Source organism: Carettochelys insculpta, chromosome 4, assembly GCF_033958435.1.
Source record: "Carettochelys insculpta isolate YL-2023 chromosome 4, ASM3395843v1, whole genome shotgun sequence".
NCBI lineage: Eukaryota > Metazoa > Chordata > Testudines > Carettochelyidae > Carettochelys > Carettochelys insculpta.
The window spans coordinates 66,611,621-66,634,626 of NC_134140.1; the positions used below are offsets into that span (position 1 = coordinate 66,611,621).

The 23,006-nt window shown below is 45.0% G+C and overlaps 2 protein-coding genes across 16 annotated transcripts in view; one reads left to right on the forward strand and one right to left on the reverse strand.

Annotated features, from left to right (window-relative positions):
* CEP44 (centrosomal protein 44) overlaps window positions 1-23,006 on the reverse strand; it is a 117,409-nt gene that overhangs the window by 49,442 nt on the left and 44,961 nt on the right. The window contains exons 1-2 of one of the 14 annotated variants that reach the window (XM_074993008.1): window positions 9,265-9,286; window positions 1,070-1,176 (exon numbers count right to left, since the gene is read on the reverse strand). The exons of 12 other annotated variants lie outside the window; for them this stretch is intronic. The gene's annotated coding sequence lies outside the window, so the exon portion shown is untranslated. Of the gene's footprint in view, window positions 1-1,069; window positions 1,177-9,264; window positions 9,422-23,006 lie in introns of those variants that run through there. One more of the 14 variants, XM_074993007.1, reaches the window with a different exon arrangement.
* The window catches only part of FBXO8 (F-box protein 8), a 36,893-nt gene continuing 23,485 nt past the window's right edge, over window positions 9,599-23,006 (forward strand). Inside the window, exons 1-2 of one of the 2 annotated variants that reach the window (XM_074993011.1) lie at window positions 9,600-9,755; window positions 19,439-19,494. The gene's annotated coding sequence lies outside the window, so the exon portion shown is untranslated. Of the gene's footprint in view, window positions 9,756-19,438; window positions 19,495-23,006 lie in introns of both variants that reach the window. The other variant, XM_074993010.1, reaches the window with a different exon arrangement.

The following is a 23,006-nucleotide window of genomic DNA, read 5'->3' on the forward strand; positions in this document are numbered from 1 at the left end:
ATTCTGAAGCTCTGCCTGTCCACCTGACCCTGCGCGTGGAACTGGAAGCATTTCTGAGAATGCCACCATAGATGTCCTGGATTTCAGTCTCCTTCCTAGCAACCTAAATTTGGCTTCCAGGACATTTCTCCTACCCTTTCCTATGTCATTGGTACCTACATGTACCAGGACCACCGGCTCATTCCCAGCACTGCATATAAGCCTATCTAGATGCCTTGAAAGATCCACAACCTTCACACCAGGTAGGCAAGTCACCATACGGTTCTCCCAGTCATCACAAACCCAACTATCTATATTTCTCATGATCGAATCGCCCACTACTAACACCTGCCTCTTCCTAACAACTGGTGTTTCCTCCCCCGAAGAGACATCCTCGGTGCGAGACAATAACATAGCACCCTCCGGAAGGAGGGTCCCAGCTATGGGATGGTTTCCCTCTGCTCCCATTGACTGCTCTCCTTCCCCGAGCCTCTCATCCTCCTTAACAGCATCAGGGCTGTCAGACTGGAGGTGGGACAGCCCTACTACTATGTCCTGGAAAGCCTCATCAACATAGCTCTCTGCCTCCCTTAGCTTCTCCAGTTCAGCTACCCTGGCCTCCAAAGCCCACACTCCGTCTCTGAGGGTCAGGAGCTCCTTACATCGAGTGCACACATACACCACCTGCCCACAGGGCAGGTAGTCATACATATTACACTGGACACAATAAACAGGATAGCCCCCGCTGTGCTGCTGGGCTTCTGCCTCCATTGCCTGCTCTGATTTAATTTAATTTAATTATATATGGGGATTTTAAGTAAATGCTTCAGATGGGGATTATTATAAAGATTTATGTTTAAGGGCAATAGAATAACTAGCTCCCTCTAAGCTCCCCCTCTAAACTCCCCTCTTAAAACACCCAGTGTTCTGATTCAAACCTAATCAAGGCTAACAGCTTCCAAATGCCACCCTGAGCACACGGCCTTTCAGACAGACAGACAGCTCAGCACTCCAAACACCAAACAAACAGACAGACACAAGCCCAGAACCTCCAAACACAAAGAGCCACACACTACAGAGAGCCACTTACCCTAAGCTGCTGTGGTTTGCCTCCTCCTTCTCCAGGAGAGCCCTCTCAAAACTCTCTCCTGTTAGCAATCACCCTGTTCGCAAGCACCAGGTTGCAGGTCAATGTGCCTAGCAGAGATCACACTGAAAAATTACACCTCCAAGAGAGGAAAAAGCAAACTGTTGTTTTCATAACAACATTTAGACAGTGTCTTAACTGCAAAAAAGTGGTGTTTTTACCATAACTAATGCACTTTAGCTACCCTGGTGTAAAATCTTACAGGAAACAAGATGTCTGTTGTTTTATACCACAAAGTAGCTAGGTGACATCAATACAACACCTCCACCTACTGAAAAAAATATGTGAACTTGCTTCCAATGCCTCAAATAGAAAAATGCCAGTCTTTCCATTTTTCCTCACTCTGCTTCCTTTTTTTGTACCATTTAAATACATAGGGCATTAGCCTCCTATAATATATTTCCTTTTGCAAGAAAGGGGGGGAAAACGAATCACTTTGCTACACAGACTGCACATACAGAGATAGGTCCTTAACACATTTGGACTTGAGAACAATAGAAAAAAGTTATGCATTATGCAGCAGTTACACATCGTTACTGGAATAGAGAACAAAAATCATAAACTACAATAAACCCTCATTTTAATGGACTAATGGGGGCAAGGGGTGTCTGTTAATGCCAAAAGTCCATTATATCTGAATGGTTATATTGTACGATAATGCACTGACCTTCCCAGCACACCACTCATTCCTGTCCTCTACCCCCCACCCTTCACTTCCCCGCTCCTGCCCCATTCTTCCCTGACACCTTAATCTCCCTCTCCCAATTACCAGAAGAGGAGCTGAATGCTGGCCTGGCTCCTTCCAACCCCTGCAGCTTTCTACACTGTGGCTCCTCCAGCCCTCTGCTCCGTGCCACCTGCACAAAGGTAGAGCATGGCCTCCCCAAGCCTGCCAGCAGGCAGCAGCCTCCAACACCATGGCTGCTTCTCAGCACCACTGCAGGCAGTGACGGCCGGGCACCAACATGCTCCATGCACAAAGGGCTGTGGGAGGGTAGCTCCTGCACCCCACTGCAGCCCCTTCCGTGGCTCCTGTGGCCCCAGCCACTGCGGTAGCTGCTCCAGCACTGGTGGCAGCTCTGGTGAGTCTCCAGCATTAATTTAGCGGGAGCACTAACAGACAGCATTTGTTATTTCCAAAGTCCATTAAATCAAGGGTGTACTGTACCCAAACTATAAACAGTAACAAACTGTCAATGATTGTCTCTAAGTGTCAGAAATGCCCCCCCATTACCAGCACCTTACACACCTCCCCAACCCCCACAGCTTGAAACAACCACACAAGTATTGCAGCAGGAATGAGAAGGTTTTACTTATTTGCACCAATCTTAAGTAACAGCATCCTTAGCTTTCTATCTTTAGCTCTGAGATACAGGTGAGACAATAATAACCACAGCCTCAGCAAACTCATGGGCATTAAAAACACATCATATAGACCATGAAAACTGCATGTTTTTATCCTATCCTACGTCTTAAAGGCCAACACAAAGTCCTGTGGCATATCTCCCAGTGATCTGGAAACTCTAGTTCAGAGCAGACTGTCCTGCTGTAAACCATTGTACACACTCTAATTGCTTTGAAAGTCAGTTTATGCAGGCCCTACAGGAAAAGCACAGGATCTGAAAAGAACAATAGCTGCAGTTGGCAGTTTTTATGTGATATCTGTAATGGTCTCCGACGATCAAGGATAGGTTTAGTCGCTCACCAACAGCATCATAGAAGATGAGATCAATCAATTGATGGCTCAGTCCAAGGAGCCTATACTATATGGCAGGGGTCAGCGACCCCTGGAACAGGTTCCCAGAGTAGCACACAAGTCGATTTTCATTGGCACGTGAGGTGGGAGCTCGGACCCAACCCTCCTCCAACACACCTTTTCAAAACCTCCTCAATGCCATGCCAGGATGTTGAGTAAACGAGTAACTACTAAAAGCAGGCTCCCCTCCTTGCCAGCCCATGGGAGCCAGGATGCAGCATTTAAACAATGTCCCAGCTTCAACAGACTCCCGCCCGCCCTTCCTCCTTCCCTGCTCCCCACCAGCTTGTTCAGGCCAGGAAGCAGCATTTCAGCTACCTCCTGGTGTGAATGGGATCCTGAGAGGTCAGCATTTCCCCTCCTGGTGATTCTGCAAAGAACCACCATGTGGAGGATGGGGAAGAGAACTAACGAATCCCAGGCCAGCTGGTACCCAGGTAGCCTTGCTATTTCAGCCCCAGCTGGTGTGGGGTCATCACTTTCCCTCCAGAGCTACAGTGACAGGAAATTGTTATTGGTCAGTTCTCATGGCACCTACTTGAACACCACTGTACTAGAGGGCTACAGAGTCTGGGACAAATGCCCTGTGCATCAGGTACAGGGCCCTGGGCAAACCTCCACTACAGGCCCTGCCCCACCCTTTCCTCCAATCCCACCCCTGGTCTGCCCCCTTGCCCAAAGATCCCTCCACCAAGCAATGCAAGCTGGGGAATTACCATGGGAGCTGGCATGGGGTAGCAGCAGGGTCGGCACCTCCTCCTGCATTCACTATGGCAGCAGGAGCTAGAGTGACCTGGCAGCCAGTGTGGTGGGGCAGAGCAGCCCAGGGTGCTGGGTCACCCTGGCTCCTGCCGCCACAATTTGAGAGAAGGAGGACTGACCCCCCGCTCCCCCCCTGCTGCTGCCCCACACCAGGCCACCCTGAGCCCCACTCAGAGGCAAGCTGAGCTGGCAGCTACAAGGCCCCTCAAAGTGGGGGTCTGGGGTGGCCATCCCACAAGCATCCTATGGATATGACAGCTCTGCCTGCCAGCAGCAGCACAGAAGTAAGAGTGACAATTATCATAGAATCATAGAAGAGTAGGACTGGAAGGGACCTCGAGAGGCCATCGAGTCCAGCCCCCTGCCCTCATGGCAGGACCAAGCACTTTCTAGACCATCCCTGAATGCCATCTATCTAACCTCTTCTTAAATATCTCCAGTGATGGAGATTCTACCACCTCCCTCGGCAATTCATTCCAGTGTTTGATCACCCTGACAGTTAGGAACTTTGTCCTAATGTCCAACCTGAACCTCCCCTGCTGCAATTTAAGTCCTTTGCCTCTAGTTCTATCCTCAGAGGCAAGGAAGAACAAGTTCCCTCCCTCTGCCTTATGACACCCTTTTAGATACCTGAAAACTGCTATCATGTCCCCCCTCAATCTTCTCTTTTCCAAAATAAACAAGCCCAATTCTTTCAGCCTTTCTTCACATGTCACGTTCTCTAGACCTTTGATCAGTCTCTTTGCTCTCCTCTGGACCCTCTCCAATTTCTCCACATCCTTCCTGAACTGCGGTGCCCAGAACTGGACACAATACTCCAGCTGAGGCCTAACCAGCACAGAGTAGAGCGGGAGAATGACTTCTCGTGTCTTGTTCACAACACACCTGTTAATGCATCCTGGAATCATGTTTGCTTTTTTTGCAACAGCATCACACCATTGACTCATATTTAGCTTGTGGTCCACTATAACCCCTAGATCCCTTTCTGCTGTACTCATTACTAGGCAGTCCTTTCCCATTCTGTATGTGTGACACTGATTGTTCCTTCCTAAGTGGAGCACTTTGCATTTGTCCTTATTAAACTTCATCCTGTTTACCTCAGCCCATTTCTCCAGTTTATCCAGATCCTTTTGAATTATGACCCTATCCTCCGAAACAGTTGCAACTCCTCCCAGCTTGGTATCATCTGCAAACTTAATAAGTGTACTTTCTATGTCAATATCTAAATCGTTAATGAAGATATTGAACAAAACAGGTCCCAAAACAGACCTCTGCGGAACCCCACTAGTTATACTTTTCCAGCAGGATTGAAAACCATTAATAACTACTCTCTGGGTACGGTTATCCAGCCAGTTGTTCACCCACCTTATAGTAGCCCCATCTAAGTTGTATTTGCATAGTTTACTGATAAGTATATTATGTGAGACCGTGTCAAATGCCTTACTGAAGTCTAGGTATACCACATCCACCACTTCTCCCTTATCCACAAGGCTTATTATTCTACCAAAGAAAGCTATTAGACTGGTTTGACATGATCTGTTTTTAACAAAACCATGCTGGCTGTTCCCTATCACCTTACCACCTTCCAAATGCTTGCAGATGATTTCTTTAATTACCTGCTCCATTATCTTTCCTGGCACTGAAGTTAAGCTGACTGGCCTGTAGTTTCCCGGGTTATTCTTGTTCCCCTTTTTATAAATGGGTACTATATTTGCCCTTTTCCAGTCTTCTGGAATCTCTCCCATCTCCCACGATTTCCCAAAAATGATTGCTAAAGGCTCAGATACCTCTTCTATCAGCTCCTTGAGGATTCTAGGATGCATTTCATCAGGCCCCGATGATTTGCAGACATCTAATTTTTCTAAGTAAATTTTAATTTGTTCTTTTCTTATTTCAACTTCTAAACCTACCCCTTTTTCACTAGCATTCTCTGTGTCAGGCATTCCTTCAGATTTCTCAGTGAAGACCGAAACAAAGAAATCACTAAACATCTCTGCCATTTCCAAATTCCCTGTTACTGTTTCTCCCTCCTCACTGACCAATGGCCCTACCCTCTCCTTGGTCTTCCTCTTGTTACCAATGTATTTGTAAAAAGCCTTCTTGTTTCCCTTTACGCTTGTAGCTAGTTTGAGCTCATTTTGTGCCTTAGCCTTTCTAATCTTGCTCCTGCATGCTCGTGTTGTTTGCCTATATTTGTCCTTTGTAATTTGTCCCAGTTTCCATTTCTTATACGATTCCTTTTTTAGTTTGAGATCATGCAAGATCTCCTGGTTAAGCCAAGGCAGTCTTTTGCCATGTTTTCTATCTTTCCTACGCAGTGGGATAAGCTTGCTTTTGGGCCCTTCATAATGTCCCTTTGAAAAACTGCCAACTCTCCTCAGCCGTTTTTCCCCTCAGTTTAGCTTCCCATGGGACCTTACCTACCAGCTGTCTGAGTTTACCAAATCTGCCTTCCTGAAATCCATTACCTCTATTGTACTGTTCTCCCTTCCACCCTTCCTTAGAATTGTGAACTCTACGATTTCATGATCACTTTCACCCAAGCATCCTTCCACTTTCAAATTCTCAATAATTTCCTCCCTATTTGTTAAAATTAAATCTAGAACAGCTTCCCCCCGGTAGCTTTTTCAACCTTTTGGAATAAAAAAGTTGTCTGCAATGCAATCCAAGAATTTATTGGACAGTCTGTCCCCTGCTGTATTAGTTTCCCAACACATACTTGGAGAGTTGAAGTCCCCCATCACCACCAAATTCTGGGCGCTGGATGATTTTGTTAGCTGTTTAAAGAAAGTCTCATCCACCTCTTCCACCTGGCTAGGGGGCCTGTAGTAGACTCCTAGTAGGACCTCATCCTTGTTTTTTACTCCTCTGAGTCTAACCCAGAGACTTTCAACCCGTCCATCTCCTACGTCCATCTCCACCTCTGTCCAAGTGTGTACATTTTTAATATACAAGGCAACACCTCCTCCCTTCTTTCCCTGTCTGTCCTTCCTAAGCAGGCTGTACCCTTCAATACCAACATTCCAATCATCAGTATTATCCCACCAAGTTTCTGTGATGCCAACGATATCATAGTTGTATTCATTTATTAGTGCTTCCAATTCTTCTTGTTTATTTCCCATACTTCTTGCATTTGTATATAGGCATCTCATACATTGATTTGCCCTTGCCTCCCAGTTTTGCCCTGGCCCTCTCTTTACTCTCCCAGTGTAGCCCATACTCCCTCCCATTTCAAGTTCATCTCCCAGGTATCCATGCTCTCCACTTACCTGCAGGCTTTTCTCCCCTGCCCCCGATGAACCTAGTTTAAAGCCCTCCTCACTAGGTTAGCCAGCCTGTGTCCGAATATGGTCTTCCCCCTCCTCGAAAGGTGAACGCCATCTCTGCCTAGCAGTCCTTCCCGGAAAAGGATCCCGTGGTCAAAGAAACCAAAGCCTTCCTGGCGACACCATCTACACAACCAAGCATTCACCTCTAGGATACACCTGTCTCCGCCTGGGCCCCTACCTCTGACAGGCAGGATTGAAGAGAATACCACCTGCGCCCCAAACTCCCTGACCCATGCCCCCAGAGCCCTGAAGTCACTCTTGACCTGCTCAGCGTCACACCTCGCAGTATCATTAGTGCCCACATGGATGAGAAGCATGGGATAGTAGTCAGAGGGCCAGATAATCCTCGACAATGCCTGCATAACGTCTCGGATACGGGCCCCCAGCAGGCAGCACACCTCCCGAGATGAAATGTTAGGGCAACAGATGGGCGCCCCCGTCCCCCTCAGAAGAGAGTCTCCAACCACTACTCTACGTTTCTTTCTTGCAGGGGTGACAGTAGACTTCCCAGCCTTGGCGGTACAAGGCTTCTCCTCTTCTGTATGGGCTAATTCTTGGTCTCCTGTATCAAGTACAGCATAATGGTTTTCCAATACCACAGTGGGAGGGTTCTGAGCAGGGGTGGGACACTGCCCGCTGCGAGAAGTAACCAGCTGCCAGTGTCCACCCTGGTCCACCTCCTCCAGTGGTTTATCAGCCGTCCTGTGCACTGGGACAGTTACCTCCGCAGTCTCCACCTGAATACTACCCAGGAACTGCTCATGGACTCGGATACTCCTCAACCCGGCCACCTCCTCCTGTAGCTCCCCCACCTGCCGCCTGAGAGATTCCACCAGCAGGCACCTTTCACACTGAATATTCCCCTCAGCCTGGGTATCAGTAAGTGGGAACGGCAAGCCACAGTCCTTGCAGAACCACACCAGGATCTGGGTAGAAACACCCATGGTCAGGCAGTCTGTCTGGCTACAGACACAAGTGGAGGAGACAGCAGTAGTGCTGGCATAGCTGTTGCAGGTCTTCCTAGCCATTATAGTCCTCTCTGTCACACTCCCTCCCAAACTCCCTCTTAAACTGCCCTGTCTGCAGCTCCCAGTCCGCTTCGCTCCCCTGGTTGCTCCTGCCTCTGGCTTTTAAGCCTGCTGGCCCCTCTCAGGCCCTCCCCCTATGAGTCACATAGGGGAAGGCTGATCAAGGGAGCAAAAGGTCAGGCAGGCAGTCCCCCCACCTGGAATCAAAACGGCAGTTCAAATGCCAGCAGTTAAAGCACACGCTCACTCACCCAGAGATCAGAACTCTCACCTAGTAGCTTCTTCAGCGGCAGGCTCACTTGCCCTCCTCCCTCTTAAACTCCCCTGTCTGCAGCTCCCTGTCCGCTTCGCATCGCATTCGCTTCGCTTATATATCATGCTACAGCAATGCCCGTACAACTTAGTGAATGGAGTAGCTACTGACTGAAAGCCTTGCTCTGCAGGCACCAATGCAGAAGTAAAAGGTAGCAATAACGCACCATGCCACCTTTACTTCTGTGCTGTGGCTGGCAGTGGCTCTGCCTTTAGGGCTGGGCTTCGAGGACAGCAGCCGGCACTTTGCAGATGCCTCACTTTGAGGCAGTGCTTCTAGAAGCAACACAGAAAAGTAGTAGTACTGCAACAGCTCCTACAATAATCTTGTGTCACCCTGTTTTATGGCTCAGGCCCCATAAAACTATAACACTGTGCCATTTCAGATTTAAACATCTGTAATCATAAGATGTACACTTCCTAAAAACCTATGATCATAAAATAGACTAACTACACCATGAATTTCACAGGGTCCTAATTATAACTCTTTCCTATTTCCCTGTCTGGCAAAATCAAAGTGTGGAAGCAGTTGCGATCAGTGACCTCCTAATACGCAAGCAGCCCAAGAGCGTCTCCCCCCAACAGAAAACTCAGGAAAGACCGGCAGGGCATACGTTGTCTTTCATTCCACACTGCGAGTCCTCAGGAAGCTTCTCCCCCAGCTAGGACCACGTCTCACGGGAACAAGCTGGGCGCTCTGCACAGAGCGCCGCGCCCAGCCCACCACGCCGCGGAGCGGGGCGGGGCAAAGAGACTCAGCGGCCCCAGCAGAGCACCGCAAGGCCGGTCCCTTCCCCAGGGAAGCGGCACAGATAACCACGACGCCCCGGCTGGGGGGGCAAAAAGTGGAACAGCCCAGCGGGGCGGGCAGCACCAGGCACACAGGAAAAGCGCCCTCCTCCCACTCACCCCACTGCTTTCCTGGGTCTCCCGGGAACTCCCCACACCCACCTGGAGCTCCTGGCGGAGGTTCGTATTTTACCGGCAACTGAAGCACAGCCGCGGGAACCGCCCCCTAGAGCGTCTCCCCGCTTCGCATTGGCAGATTCGTTGCCCGCTCCCAGCCGCCAACTTGCCAGAGAGCGCCCCGGAGCTATTCAACGGCGAGACTATGTTGCCCAGCAGCTGTCGCCGGCGTTGGGCCGAGTAAATTATTTTAAGCTCTGGTGACTGGCCAGGCTCGGCTACGGAGAATGTGCCAACACAAATCAGACAGCAGCTTCCGCTTCCGGGAAGTCTCACGGAGGTGACGTCACTTCCAGAAACAACAGCAAACGTCAAAACTCAGGAGGGAGAAGTGGCGGCAGTGATAGCAGCGCAGGAGGCTCTGCTCCTTCCTCCTCCCGCCGTGCCCGGGGTTTCCCGCGTCCTTTCCCAGCCGGCGAGGTTCACGCACCGACTCAGCTCGTCGCGGCGGCGGTTGGGATCGCAGCTTGGGAGAGGTACGAGAGCCCCTCGAGCTGGATCCGCGGGGTCGTCTGGAATGATGGACGCCGCGGCCAATCAGAGACCGGTACTAGGGTAGTGCCTGCCTGAATGGGCCAATCTGGCGCGGGGGTAGGATTTACCCTGCCCGATTGGGTCTGAGAGCGAGAAAGAGGCTGGCGCGCTGAGCCGCGGTACCCCTCAAGCTCTTCTGGGGCCGCTGAGCTTCGATCCGGCCGGCTCCTGCCGCTCCGCGCGTCCCGTGCGCGCTCCACGGCCCCCAGCCTAACACAAGCGATCTTTTCAGTGCCTTTCTCGGGGCGATTAGCCCCTCCCTCCCCGTTTCCATTTCTTCCTTAGGGCGCTGCAGGCGGGTAGCCCTTTGTTGTCCGTGGGCGGGAGTGTTATTAGGGTAAGGGATGGGCGGGGAAGGTGTGGATACAGCAGGCTGCTCATGCAACCTAGAATTAGGGGAAGGAATGGGGCTGGTGACTAGCACTTGCCCTTTCCCGAGGACGTAGGGAGGGCTCTGGTAATCACGGGCATGAGGAAACTGAATCATCTTTTCAATTAACTAAAGTAGTAGCTTGAAAAAAACTACTAAATGCATTACGAGCTTCCAACCATCCACGTTGGGGAATAATAGTGAGGCAGCTTTAGCTGGAAGGGAAAGTGTGGGATGGTCTTGTAACACCTCTTTATGCTCATCCAGGATAGAATTTATAAGTTTGTCTTTAAGAACTGGCCTTTGTCTTAAACTAAAGCAATCATGGATGACAGGGCAGAGGACAGTAACACTGAACTATATGCAAAAACACAACGGAGTCCAGGGGCATCTTAGCTACTAACAGATTTATTTGGGCACAAGCTTTCAGGGGTAAAACTCACTTTGACAAATGCATTTACCAAAGTGAGTTTTACCCACAAAAGTTGGTGCCCAAATAAATCTGTTAAAATCTGTTAAAAGCACCATTGGACTCCTAATTGTCACCCAGAGCATGGCACTGGGCCCTCCCTCCCCCCAGAGCCACGCAGAGTGGCACTTCAATAACATATCATAGACTTCTAGGTCTGGAAGGGACCTCAGTAGGGCATCTAATCCAGCCCCTGCCCAAACCAGGACCAACCCTAACTAAATCATCCCAGCCTCGACCATGTCAAGTCAGGACTTAAAACCTCTAGGGATAGAGATTACACCGCCTTTTTTGGTAATGCATTGCAGTGCTTTGCCACCTTCCTCGTGAAATAGTTTTTCCTAATGTCTAACCTGCACCTCTCCCTCTGTAACTTCAGACCATTGCTCCCTGTTCTGCCCTTTGTCACTACTGTGAACAATCTCTCTCCATCCTCTTTAGAGTCCCTTTTCAGGAAGTTGAAGGTTGCTGTCAAATTGCCACAGTCTTCTCTTCTGCAAACTAAATAAGGCCAAAGGCCTCAGCCTCTCCTCATAGGTCATGTGCTCCAGCCCCTTAATAATTTTCTTTGACTCCACTGAACCTGCTCAAATGCATCCACATCCTTTCTATACCGGGGGGCCCAGAAGTGGATGCAGTACTCCAGAGGTGTAAAAAATAAATTTCTCTAGATCTGCTGGAAATGCTTTTCCTAATGCACCCCACTATGCCATTAGCCTTCTTGGCTATAAGGACATGCTGTTGATGCATATCTAGCCTCTCATCCACCGTAATTCCCATGTCCTTTTCTGCTGTACTGCTACTTAGCCCATCGGTCCCCAGCCTGTAACAAGGATGAGGATTCTTCTGTCCAAAGTGCGGGACTCTGCACTTCTCTTTGTTTAACCTCATCAGATTTCTTTTGGCCCAATCCTCCACTTTGTCTAGGTAACTCTGAACACTATCCCTACCCTCCAATGTGTCTACCTGACCCCCTAGCTTAGTGTCATCTGCAGGTTTGCTGAGGGTGCAATCCATCCCCTCATCCAGGTCATTAAGTTTCCAGTGGACCTGGGGACTTCCAACACTGCTGCGATCTCTTGGCCCCTCTGAAATGCCAGGCCCTTGTGCAATTGTTATCCTTGCCTCCCTCTTCCCCACCCCACTTTCCATCGGTGAGCCTATGGCTACCGCTCTGAGAATTGAAGCATATGTCACTGCAGTTTCACACAGTTCAGACAACAAAGCAGTGCCATAAATGAGAGCATGATTTGACAGCACACACCAGCATTGTAATACAGTGTTACTTATAGAGGGTAGCACACAAGTTCTTTTGTGGATTGAGTCATGAATGTGTTAGGATAGCAAATGTATAATTAAACTATACTTATTTCCCTATTCAACAGGAGTAGGCCAGTTCATCAAAGTATCTTCAGGAGTCAGGGATAACTGTACAATTTTAAGATCTTGGAAATACATGCCTAAGTGATTTCTTTCAGTATCAACATTGAAGTTGGAGACTTTTCAGTAGAAAATTAAACTATTTAAACATTTTTAATCTTATTTGTTATTTCTTCCCTTAGATTTTGTATGCCAGTAAATGAATTTACCGATCATGTTGTAATAGTGAGTTCCTAAACTGTTCATTTTGATTACTGCAAAACTGAAAGCAGTTGGTTGATGAAGAACAAATGGCAGATAAGCTGTTAGACAGTTACAAATATATTACATCTCATAGTTTACCATGACCGGTACTCAACTATTTAAAATATATCTCATCTCAATCACATCTATCAAATTGGCTCATTTGGTGCTTAACAAAAAAACCTAAACGTAGGAGTATTTGACACAGAATCTGCTTGTTTTCAGTGTTCTGTTATACTACTTGTGTGTATCTCTGAATATCAGTCATACTTACTCAATGTGAAATTGAAAATTGATTATGGGTTGAATTATGAGGTAAAGAGATTAATGGGAACAGTAAGAAAATGTTCATATTCCTTTATTATAAATCATTGTTGACCGTAAGATTGATTTTTGTGAAGGAAAAAAAATGAAAGCTCTGTGTAAGCTGCTTGTTCCATTTTTATTTACAGCTGAGAGGAAGGCTTTAATCATTTGCAAGCATTATGAGCACAAGGACTACATATAGACAGATAATCTGTTTTCCAAAGGATTAGAAGCTAGTATTTAAAAAAAAAAAAAAACCCTTGCGTGTGTGCCTGGTGGTGCAAAGTCCACTTGATAATTCAGCAGGCATGATCATTCCATGCCCTATTTCTGATAAAGCTGCTGTTCTCACTTGTAAACTTCTCTGAAATACTCCAACTTGAAACATAATTGTCTGTCAATGTTTCGTAATAATGGAAAAAGTGACAGATTTGAGTTCACAATCTTCATTAGTAGCACTCTCTCCACACCTTTCAGAGCCTGGAGAATTCTTCTATATTCTCTCCCACCCTTTTTTTTTTTTTTTTTAAACATCTCAGGTCACAGAGAGGAGGCTTCACAAAAACAAAAAAGCAGACCTGTAGCACTTGAAGGACTAACAGAATAATTTTAGGTGATGAGCTTTCCTGGGACAGACCCAGTTCTTCAGATCTGGAGAATTCTGATAAATGAAAACTGAGCCAAAGGGAGTTTAACAGAAAGAGACAAAAATTGGGAAGAAAAAAAATGTGACTAATCAGCTGGATTAAAAAAAAAAGCCAACAAATCAACTAGATAAGATTTGTCAGGTTTTTTTTCCCCATCTAGTTGATTTGTTGGCTTTTTTTTTTTTAAATCCAGCTGATTTGTCAGGTTTTTTTTTTTCTTCCCAATTTTTGTTTCTTTCTGTTAAATTCCCTTTGGCTCAGCTTTCATTTATCAGAATTCTCCAGATCTGTAGGACTGGGTCTGTCCCAGGAAAACTCATCACTTAATAAATTTTGTTTGTCTTATAAAGTGCTACATCTCAGTATTGTTGTTGATCTTTTGCTATCTAATTCTTTTATCACTTGTTTAGTTCCAGCAATATCCTCAGCACTGTACAATGTGCAAAAACAAAGATCATCTCTGCTTCAAAGAGCTACAGTTCAGAAGATATTCTCAGAGGACAGGGTCATGGGATATATACACTGGTAGGGATATATTACACTCTACAAGAGACTATTAGACTTTGATGGGCTTAAGACTTAAGTTTAGCATTACTGTTTTAGTCTATTCCTCCTCCCACCGCCCCGGCTTCTTGGCCTTTTGAGCCAAGATGTTAAACATCTAGTATCTGTTCACTCACAAAAATACCACAAGTTCTGAACATAGAGAGGTGCTAACGTTTGTATCTGCAGTAAACTCCAGATGAACACGTATGTCAAAATTGTGTAAATGCGAATGTTGAAATCACTGCTCCAGTCTGTGGGTGGGAGGTGTGGGGAAACACCTCTGCCCCCTGGGAGCCGGGAGCCAGGTGCAACAGAGCCTGGTCTGTTTCCCAGCTTTGCAAGCAGCTGCTGCCCCTGGTTCCCAGCTTTCAGGGGCAAGAAGGAGTGGGGAGGGGTCCCATTCCCCCCACTTAGGCGAAATGTGAGTTGCACAGGGGGTTACAAGGAGTGCAACCCCCACTAACTCAGGCTCTTAATGTACAATTTTTGCAAATTTAATTGCTGCCAGTGGTCAAATCACACATAGGGATGAGGATGGCTGAAGTCTCCCATAGATCCAGAAACTCCAGTTTTCTAAGATCTGTACATGTACCGCTTAGCACAATGGGACCCCTAATCTTTGTTCACGTCTCTAGGCACAACTATAATACAAACAGCTGCAGCAATGCCACATAGAGGTTAATGGAAACAAACAGTTAACTCTTAGGGTCGAACTTTCCTTCCCATTTGTAACCACAAACCAAATGGAGTTCCATTAGATTGCATCAGCAGAAGAGAAGGCAGGGTTTTTATGGTCTACAAGGTGACACTGAGCTCGGCTCCAGAGCCTCTGTGACTTAAGTATTGATTAAATCACAGACCAGAAAGCAGCAAATTTGGTGAATCTGCTGCTGTACAGAAGTGCCAATTCTTCTTCACTATGTGGAAGAGATAAGTAGCTACAGAGCAACTCCCCCCGACAGGATGGCTTCTGTCCCAGAGGAATTCCATAACCCAATTGACTAAGTCATATGTTGAACCAGGATTTAGGCCTTAAGCAACAAGAAGTCCTGTGGCACCTTATAGACTAACAGGTATTTTGGACCATAGGCTTTCATGGGCAAAGACCCACTTCATCAGATGCATGAGTGGGGGGGATGTTCAAAGGAGGGTTTAAGGAGGGATTCTCTGTCAAGGGGAGGGCCAGAGTTGACAAGGTCTGATCAGTCACGGAGGATGTGTCCCATTATCAGCAGTTAATGTGGAGTTGTGAACATCAAGAGCGGAGAAACTGTTTTTGTAATGGGCCAAGCACTCCCAGTTTCTGTTCAATCCTTGGCTGATGGTATCAAATTTGTAAATGAATTGCAGCTCTGAAGTTTCTCTTGGGAGTTTATTTTTGAAGTTTTTTTTGTTGTAGGACTGCTACTTTTAAATCTGTTACTGAGTGTCAGGGAGACTGAAGTGTTCTCCTACAGGTTTTTGTATGTTACCATTCCTGATGTCTGATTTATGTCCATTTATTCTTTTATGTAGAGACTGTCCAGACTGGCCAATATAAGTTGCAGTGGGGCATTGCTAGCACATGATGGCAAATGTTATGTTAGTCGATGTGCAGGTGAAAGAGCCCGTGATGGTGTGGTTGAAGTGGTTAAGTCCTGTGATGATATCAGTGGTGTAGCTATGTGAGCAGAGTTGGCACTGAGGTTTGTCGCAGGGATTGGTTCCAGGTTTAGAGTTACTGTGATGTAATCTATAGTTGCTGGTGAGAATTTGTTTAATGTTGGCAGGCTGTCTGTAGCCAAGGACAGGCCTGCGAGAGTGAAGGATCGTTGTCCAGGATGGCTTGTAGATCACTGATGATGCACTGGAGAGGCATTAGCTGGGGGCTGTATGTGATGACCAGTGGTGTTTTCCTTGTTGGGCCTGTCTCGTAGCAGGTGGCTTCTGGGTACAGGCCTGGCTCTATCAATCTGTTTCTTCCCTTGCTTAGGTGGGGAATGTAGTTTCAGGAAAGCTTGGCAAAGGTCTTGTAGATGTTGGTCTCCATCTGAGGGATTGGAGAAAATGCAGTTGTACCTTAGTGCCTAGCAGTATGCAATGGACCATCCAGAGTGCTCTGGATGGAAGTTGGAGGCGTGGAGGTAAGCATAGCGGTCCGTGGGTTTCCAGCATAGGATGGTATTTATGTGACCATCACTCATATGCACAGTAGTGTCCAGCAAGTAGAATTCTTGTGTGGACTGGTCCAGGCTGAGGTTGATGGTGGGGTGGAAACTGTTGAAGTTACAGTGGAACTCTTCAAGAGCCTCTTTCCCTGGGTCCAGATGATGAAGATGTCATCAATGTAGTGCAAACAGAGGAGGGACATTAGGGGATGAGAGCTGAGGAAGTGCTGTTCCAGGTAAGCCATAAAAATGTTGGCATACTGTGGGGCCATGCAGGTGCCCATAGCAGTGCCACTGATTTGAAGGTATAAATAACTGCCTTAAGCAGTTACCTCTTGTTTCAATCTGCTGCCAGAGTGAGGAAGATCTATTTATACACGTATATTCTGTTACCACATTCAGAAGGTTCTTACAGGCTAGAAACTTGCTTTTTTCTAAATGAAGTATATTTTCCAGAAACTCCTAGGTAAGCCCATTTCCACCAACCCTCTTATTTCCTTGTCACTTTAAAATATTGACATGCAGTAAGTAGGGCAGTTTTTGTGGTTCCAATAATATTTGGTACATATGTAATGTAAAAATTCAAAAGTATACATTGCTAATATGATCATTACTTATTGCTGAATTAAGTTAAAGCTGCTAACAACCCTGAGAATTTTTTTAAGCTTAGATATTCTTCTTAAGAAAAGTAGAAGCAAATTGCTTGTTTTCTCATATACATGCCATTGATTCTGTGTCATATCACTTTTATATGTGCTTTAATTAAGCAGTTTTAAAATAGAAGCTTAATATTAAGCTAATAGGATTAGAAGGCCATGTGCTGATCAGAGCCATGTAAATTTGAGAGAGATTATTAAACTGAGAAGTATACAACTTGCTGTTCTTTAATCTATTTCTGTTTCCACAAATAACTAGAAGCTTTTATGTGGAAGTATTGACCTGTTTACAATTTTTCAGACACAGGAAACTTTAAAATTTAGCTTTTAAAATTTTACTTTTGGAATTCATTTGATTGTAAACCTTCACTTTCTAATTTGCAAGCAGCAACTACCTATGGCTATCTTTCATAATTAAAGCTTTTAAGAAACAGAAAACTAGTGGAGGGATGGGAAGGAATGTTTTTAAATACATCAGAAAAAGCAAATCTTATTCCAATTTTTATTTACATTTAAAATCTTTGTAAGAAAAAGGAAAATGTGTTTTCAAATTCACAAGACTTTTCTCTACCTGCTATTTGTGTGTTTTGCCTCTCAGTCAGTTATGTGGCCCCAAACCTGGTGGAGTCCCTCTTGTAAACATCAATTACCCTGTCAATTCTAAAACAAATTGGTGCTGAATGTTCGTATCATCAGTGTAAGGCTCCTAGGTTGGTCCTATTGATCTGTGGATAAGGTAGCTCATAAAAATAGTAAAGAAAAATCAGATTAATGAATGCAGGAGTGCTCAAAGTGTGGAACAGAGACCCTGCGAGTGGGCGGCGGGGAGCATGGAATTTCCTTAGGTGGACAAACCATGATCAGCTGCTGGGTCTCAGGCTCATCCATCTCATTAAAAATGTTCAAATTTTATTGTTTTTATGTATGTGTATTCACATTTATATGCCTATTAAAGTTTTTACATTCTACATACTGATTTTCTTACAGGTGCTAGAAGGTTTTTGTTCTGTTTTGTTTTGTTTTTTCCCATGAATGTAACTGAAATTTCCTTTGGCTTGGATTACATTAGACATGTGCAGTGGGGCTAATTGCAGGCATTTGAAGTGGGTCCTAATGTAAAAAGTTCATCCACCCCTGACTTAATGGACACCTTTGTATATCAGTCATTGGCTACGTCTACACGTGCACCCAACTTCGAAATAGCTTATTTCGATGTTGCGACATCGAAATAGGCTATTTCGATGAATAACGTCTACACGTCCTCCAGGGCTGGCAACGTCGATGTTCAACTTCGACGTTGCTCAGCCCAACATCGAAATAGGCACAGCGAGGGAACGTCTACACGCCAAAGTAGCACACATCGAAATAAGGGAGCCAGGCACAGCTGCAGACAGGGTCACGGGGCGGACTCAACAGCAAGTCGCTCCCTTAAAGGGCCCCTCCCAGACACACTTTCATTAAACAGTGCAAGATACACAGAGCCAACAACTAGTTGCAGACCCTGTATATGCAGCACGGACCCCCAGCTGCCGCAGAAGCAGCCAGAAGCCCTGGGCTAAGGGCTGCTGCCCACGGTGACCACAGAGCCCCGCAAGGGCTGGAGAGAGAGTATCTCTCAACCCCCCAGCTGATGGCCGCCATGGAGGACCCCGCTATTTCGATGTTGCGGGACGCGGATCGTCTACACGTCCCTACTTCGATGTTGAACGTCGAAGTAGAGCGCTATTCCCATCCGCTCATGGGGTTAGCGACTTCGACGTCTCGCCGCCTAACGTCGATTTCAACTTCGAAATAGCGCCCAACACGTGTAGACGTGACGGGCGCTATTTCGAAGTTACTGCCGCTACTTCGAAGTAGCGTGCACGTGTAGACGCAGCCATTCTCAAACTTTTAAATTGGTGACCCCTTTCACATAGCAAGCCTCTGAGTGTAATCTCTCTCATAAAGTGTTCATTTTTTAAATTTAACACCATTATAAGGAAGTAACAAGAGTTTTGGGGTGGAGGTTGACTGCTCATGGGCTTCCCATGTAATAACCTCACAAACCGACAATGGGTCCTATCCCTCTTTTTCCAGTTTGAGAACCCATGCTGTACATGGATTGTTTCTTTTTAAATATATAGTAGTAGTTCACTTTGTTTTATCTGCATTGCTCAGTATGCAATCCCTTGCCTTGTTGAATAGCTCTGAAGACAGAATTATTGATTCCTCCTGCCATTAACTTTTCTGTGACACTAATCACTATGATGTGTAAGTGGTTCACACAGAATTTATGTACACAGCACCCTGTGATGTGAAGAGATGACATTATTCTCATTTTATAAATGGAAAACTGAGGAACAAAGAGATTATAGTCAGAAGTAGCCACTGATGTTGGAAAACCTGATTTGGGATTGATCGGGTTGCCATATTTGAATTTTCAAAAAAGTGGACACCCTGTAGAGGTCATGTATCTGTACCAATATCTACCAATTCACGTATTAATGTACTATATTGTGTAGTGTATATATAGTATATAGGGAGCTTTTTGGAGCTGGGATGCAGTTTAAATGCCACATCCTGGTTCCAATGGGCTTGCAGGGAAAGGAACTTGCTTTCAGTGGTTACTCATTTACTGAACATCCCTAGCATAGCACTGAATGCATTTTGAAAATATCTGTGCTTGCTGTTTAAAACAGTGTATGCTGTGGTGAATTTGAAACATTAATGCGTTTGATTTTTGGTTAGATTGTTATATGCACTGCTATGTTGCAAAGCTCTCTAGTAAGATTGTAGCCATAGTAAATATAAGTAAATTTGACATTTATAAGCAATCAAACTGGAAAAAAGTGCATTTGCTACGGAATTGTTTCTCATTTCAGTGTGACATGTTACTGACAAGATTGGAAACTGCTGCTCCAGAAGAGTTGGTGTTCTAGTAGGTCCACTTCCTCCCGCGATTGCCCCATTTTGTCCAATCCTTTCCACCTCTCTTCCCCACTCTTGGCTCTGTGTCCCCGTCACCTTGCAAAGTCATTCCTACTCACCTCACCTCAGTCTTGCTCTTCAAAACCTAATCTTCATACCTTCCTCTACTCCAAGTGTCTGACCCACACTGCACCCAGTCTTCTTCCCCCAGCCTGTCCAATCATGTTCAATCCCAGTCTTATTTACTAAGCTCTACATCCCATCTCAGTCCTCCCCCGTATATTCTCTCTCTCTCTCTCTTTCCCTTTTGCCTTGCCCCATTCTTTTCTCAGCCACTCTTCCCTTGACCCAGTCTCTCCACAGTGTTTCCTTGACCCAGTCTGTCTCCACTCCCCCAGATCTTGTCCAGTCTGGTTTGTTGCAGCCCCTGCCTCACTGGCTTCCAACCCTCTGCACCACCCAGTCCCAGTCTCTGCCCAGCTTCTCTCAGTCTTTCACTCCTCTTACAGTCTCACTAGATTTCTTGTCCCAGTCTATCCTTTTCCCCACCCTCAGTGTTGGCTTCTGCCCCATGTGCATTAGAAACGTGTCTTCCTCCTCCATGCTGCCCAAGTGCCAGGAGGGGCATTTTTGAGAGTTCTGGAGAGACTGGCTTCCTGTTGTCGGTTCTGATGCATATCCTAAGCCAAAAGGAACTATTATAGGGAGAAGCCTTCTAATCCCCTCCGTTGCCCTGTGCTGAAACATGCTCTGTCACTCTGTAGGGATGGTACACACAGCATCTGGTCAGTTGTGAAAGGAAAATGAAATCTTCTGAGAGGTTCAGTGAAGATTCTTTTGAGATTTTTAGCTATTACGAAGGTCGTTTCTCCACGTATACAAGCTGATTTTTCAGACGCTTATAATTTGGCCAGATTTGGGTGATTTTTATTCATATCTTAAAATACGCATTGCTGCCCATTTCCAAAGACCCTGATCCCAAGTTATAGGGTGCTAAAGCAAAGAAACAGATGCTAGAATTTTTTACATAGAAGTCGCTTTTTTTCCTAACCTTGATCAGAAATCAGAAAAGGTTGAGCCATTTGGCAGAAGATATCCCCACAAAAATTTTTGTCTGAGATGGATACCTGCTTTGCAGCCCAACTGAAGATCATGATCTTATAGTCGAAAGTGTCAAACTCCTTTAGCAACAGGTAGTGCAACCAGTTTTTCCTCCTCACACTCTCCCTTCATTTTAAGCTTTGTTGCTAATAACAAATGCCTTCTTACAGAGTGAGTGATGTCACGTTTGTGTTGTGGCAGGTTTGGTGTTATCATAACAGGTTATCACATTTTCATGCAGTGTGCTGACATTGTGACAGGATCTTCCAACCCAAATAGAATTTTGGAATTGTAAATTTGCCAGCTAATCTTGCTGGTTGCTGACAAACTTGAGGCAATTTGGTCTGTCCTTCAAAATTCAGTCCAAATGATACCAATTTCAGCCAATGTCCTCTACCTCTATCCCCATAAACCCACAGCTTGTATTTCCTTCAACACCAGCCTCAGCAAGAACAAGATATAGGGTGAAAGGCGCCATCATACATATCTGACATACAAAGTAGATTTCTTGGATTTGTTACTTGGAACTTAGATTCCTTAAGTTGCAGTTAATGGACTTTTCAATGGACAATGTTTGCCTCACCACAACTTGTGACCTCTTCCACCCACTCTCCATCTTCTCCATGCGTGTTTTTCCCTTTCCCATCCATTTCTCCTTCCTCATTTTTCCCCCCCACTCAGTGTTTCAAGTTTTCTAAAAGCATCCTCTTCCCACTAAGATGTGAATGTATAAGTGACAGGTGTTTATGTAAAAAAAAAAATGAGGTTTAAACAGAAGAAAAGATGTCAGTAGAAATACAAACTCCTCAAGAGTTTAAAAGTAGAAACAGGGAAAAATCTCGTTTCTTTTCCAAATTTCTAAAACAAGTGTTTTTAGTTGTATGACCATTAGACCTCATTCTCTCTCCATCTTCTCTTATTTCACTACTGGTTACAATTTTATGGTCTTTTGGAGCCATTTCATCATATGTTTCTCTTGATAGATACTTGATTCTGATTTCCAGTGCCACCTGAATATGAATAATAACAGCATGTGTATGAGCTCCTGACTGATAAAGTGTCCAGATACACAAATCAGTTCAGATGTGTCTTATCTATTTTTTATGAGCCAACAACAGGAAACTGCAGAGCTCTGGAGTGAGCTACCATCATTGCATGGGGTATAAATGTAAGATTGTTTTGCATATAAAACTAAAATACACAAGAATTCAAAGAATGCACCCAACTTGGGAGGGGAGTTCGGGTGTGGCGTACTTTGTGAGCTAACCAATTTCCTCATCCCTTTGATTATATACAAGTTATTACTGAAATATTTTTATTGAAGTGTCTCGTTTAGAAGAATGCTGAATTAGATTTCAGAATGTTGCCTTCACTGCACTCTACAGCATAACTAGCAATATGAAACAGAGTCATGTGCATAGCCGCTGCACATCTGAAATGTTGGTAAAAGAGAGGGCACAGCCTAGTACAACCTTAGTTGTGGTAAAAAGAAAAAGTCTGGATGCCTTTTGACTAACATCTTGTGCTGCGATAAAGACTCTTTTTAGTACTGGAACATAAATTCCACATTAAAAAAAAAACTAGTCCTCAAGCCATCCTTTCCAAATCTCTTAGTATTTAAAATTTGCAATTAAGAGTATATTGCAAGCTTTAAAAAAAGGAGGAAAAAAAAAAAGTAGTGTTACCTGGGAGAAGGAAGGAAAACACAAAGTTACATTTTCTAGTGTTTTAGGCTAGTCGGATTAAGTTTTCTAAGCAAAGAGACTTCTGTCGCTTTATTGGAAAACTGTTACCTATCAGAACAGATCTTCTTGTCAGGCTGTTTCTGAAAATTCAGCCTAAAATGTTCTTAGCTTCATCCCATTACTTCTAGCTCTACCCCCTTTCACTATCATGCTCTAATTCCTTCATTATCCACAATGAATACATCTTTCAAATATCTGTAATCTTTACCATTTTCTCATTTTAATCATTCCTTAGTTCTTCAACACTTTTCCACACTAGCCCTTCTTTTGTGTGTGTGTGTGTGTGTGTGTGTGTGTGAGAGAGAATTCATACCCATTCAAAATATTTTAAATAAAAAGTCCATAATCAGACTCACTAATCCAGGTGCAGTCACACCTGAGCTACACTGAGACCCTAGTTTGTGTTTCTAACTTTCTCTAAATGATCTTTTTATAGCCATGTCAAATTACAAATGTATGCTGTGACATTGTCAGCAGTTGATTTTATCGAAAATCTAACAGCATTTGGCATTTCTATAAAAGAAATCCAGGTTTGCTTACTCGGTTCTATATATAGTAATCTGATTTTATTTACTACACATGTACAAAATTAAGTATTTTTTCTCTACAACCATGAGACCTAAAGATGAATCCAAAAGGCTCCACAACCAGAAGGTGAAGACAAAAGGTACACAAT